General features: G+C 63.2%; 1 protein-coding gene across 1 annotated transcript in view; it reads left to right on the forward strand.

Moving 5' to 3' along the window:
* Positions 1–1,663: 1,663 nt before the first annotated feature.
* The window catches only part of EZR (ezrin), a 50,823-nt gene continuing 49,687 nt past the window's right edge, over positions 1,664–2,799 (forward strand). Inside the window, exon 1 of the mRNA XM_046669529.1 lies at positions 1,664–1,801. The gene's annotated coding sequence lies outside the window, so the exon portion shown is untranslated. The remainder of the gene's footprint in view (positions 1,802–2,799) is intronic.

The following is a 2,799-nucleotide window of genomic DNA, read 5'->3' on the forward strand; positions in this document are numbered from 1 at the left end:
AATATACCATCAACTGGGTGCGATAAAAGATTTCTTAGAGGCACACCCTATCAGCAGAGTGGGGGACCAGAAATGGCTAAGAAGGCTGCAGGCAGTGATAAGGGGGGAGAGAGCAGGCTGGGGGTAACCTGTCCCACCTGAACCATTATCCCTGTAGCTTATTTAAATATCTTTCATAGTTTCCTTCCTACTGAAGTTAACTTTACATCTTCATTGTAATAAAAAGGAAAGTCAGAGGGAACAGACTTGCCTGGATACAGGACATCTCAGGAAAAGCCTCCCTTCTTGCCTGGACCCCTGAAATGCCCTGGACCTGCCGCTGCGAGAGGGTCACAGGTGCTGGCTGACAAGGGTTCCCCAGAAGCAGTCTACCCCCAAGACAGACTAGGCATTAGTGGCAGGCACAGCCTGTGCTAAGCACTTTGCATGCATTATCTCATTTAATGTGTACAAGCCCATGTAGGGGGTGCTACTAGTACCCCCAGGCTACAAATTGGGAAACTGAGTCCTGGAGAGTTTGGTGCTTTGCCCAAAGTCACTCATTACTCTCCGCACCAGGATAGATTTGAGTGCGTACTGCGTGTCAGGCTGTGCTCTAGGCATCTTACACGTATTAATTCCTCGAATCTTCATAACAACCCTAGGAAATAAGCGCCACAGTTTGCCAGATGTGAAAACCAACGCACAAAGGAGTTAATAACGCGCTCAACTCACACACGGAGTTAGTGGCGAGCCCAAGAAAGGAATTCCGGAGAAGCTGCGGTCTCAACCCTTAGCCTACATCCCAATCCCCTGGAGGGTTTGCAGACAGACTGCTGGGCCCCAGCCCTACAGACTCTGACTCCTAGGCTTGGGAGCAGGCCCTGTGAATTTCCATTTCTGCCAGTTCCCAGGTGATGCTCACACTGCTAGTCTGGGAAGCACGCTTCGAGAACCACTACTCTTGAGCTGGCTCTCGTAATCACTGCGCGACAAATGCTACCGGCCATCAAGGCCCATGTGTTTTTAAAAATTCCTCTTGAGAGCCATTTGCAAAAAATTTAAAAATAATTCCTAGAATTTCTCCCTACGGCGACTTTTGCTAGAGCTCTGTGCTAGTCAAGTCAAAGGATGCCACAGATGTGTCCTTTAACCAGTGTTCGGCGATGGAGCGTCTTCTAGGCTTGTGTCCTTCTCGGCCGAATCCGAACGCGGAGGCCGGCCGGCCCCATGCAACGAGGCACAGAGGCCAGGGACGGCCGCCCCAGGCCCCGGGTTCTCAGAACCCGCCTCGATCCCGGCGCAAGGACATCCCAATGCCCAGACCACGCAGGCAGCCTCACCCCAAAACGGCCCAGCACCTCCCCTGCGGCCGCCTGCTCCTCCAGGTTTATTTACATTTTCTTGTTTTCCCTCTGTCCCCTGTGGAGCGAATAATCTCACATCTTACATCTGCAATCAGGAGTGGAACCAAATTCGGCAAAGTTCTCCAAGGGCAAGGGGACAGGCAGAGGGGAGGGAAAGATCGTCGCGATGGAGAGAGACTGCGGGACGGGTGGGGGGCGGAGGGCGCCCCCGCCCGGGTCTCCAAGGCCCTCGGGGGCGCTCGGGGGGGGCGCGGGGGAAGCGGAGGGCGCCCCGGGCGCGGGCGGCGGCTGCAGCCATTTTGCGCGCCAGGCGCACCTCGCGGGTCGGGCGGGGCGGGTAGGGGCGCGGCCCCGGGACCCCGCCCAACCAGGGACTCTCGGGAGCGCGGGCGGCGGGCGCACTGCGCGGACACGCCGACAGCGGGGAGAGCAGCCGTTCTCTGCAGGCGCCGCCGGTGAGCCCGGCGCGTGGCCGGGGTTGGCGGGCGGAGGGGCCGGGCCAGGGGCTTCGCGCCGCGCGGAGGGGACAGTGGCTGGGACTCGACGACAGGTGTGGCGGGGCCGGCCCGGCGGAGGGGCGGCCCGCGCGCAAGCCCCAGACCGGTGGTCCCCGAGGGGTTCAGGGTCCCGGGGTCTCCGGCTGGTGGGGTCCCCGCCTAGCCCTCCGCGCACGGCTCTCCCGTTCGGCCCAAAGAAACGGCAGGTGAAGCCGAACCTGCCGAGTGTGGCCGCCCCCGCTGCTCCGCGACCTTTCTCTTTCCATTCTGTCCCCTCATGTCCCCGTTCCAAAGTGCCAGCAGAGCCTGGGCTGCGTGCACGCGCCCCCCAGCCTCGCCCGGCCGGGCAGTCCTCGGCCCCTCCCGGGCGGGGACAGTTTTTTAAAAGTGTTTCTCAAAGGCTTGACGGTTGCGGTTTCAGCCCTGGGGCAAACGGTTGCTTCACAAAGTGAAACTTGCTGTTTGCTGGGTTCCCGGCTGGCTTCCTGGAAGCCCCGAAAATTACCTCGGGGGACCCCCGCCCCGGCGCCCCGGTCCTCCGACCCCTCCCGCCGGGCTCCGCACCCCCCAACCCCGCACCCTTCTCGCCGGGCCCGCCCACCAGGCTCCCTTCCCGCCGCCCAGGTCCCCCACCCAGGCCCTGCACCCCGACCCGCGTGCTCCCCTCCCCGCCGGGTCCTCGCGCCCTCTCCCCGCCTGGTTCCCGCCCCCTCCCCCTCCGCACCGGGTCCCTCCCCACCGGCCCCCTCCCCACCGGGTCCCCACGCCCCCTCCCCTCCATACTGGGTCTTGCCCCCTCCCTGCCGGGTCTCCCCCGCCCCCTCCCCACCAGCCCCGTCCCCGCGCCCCCTCCCCTCCAGGTCCCCGCGCCCTCTCCCGCTTCGCACCGGGTCCCGCCCCCTCCCCGCCGGGTCCCCGCGTCCCCTCCCCCTTACCTCCCTGTCCCCCTCCCCGCC

Source organism: Equus quagga, chromosome 8 (genome assembly GCF_021613505.1).
Source record: "Equus quagga isolate Etosha38 chromosome 8, UCLA_HA_Equagga_1.0, whole genome shotgun sequence".
Classification (NCBI taxonomy): Eukaryota; Metazoa; Chordata; class Mammalia; order Perissodactyla; family Equidae; genus Equus; species Equus quagga.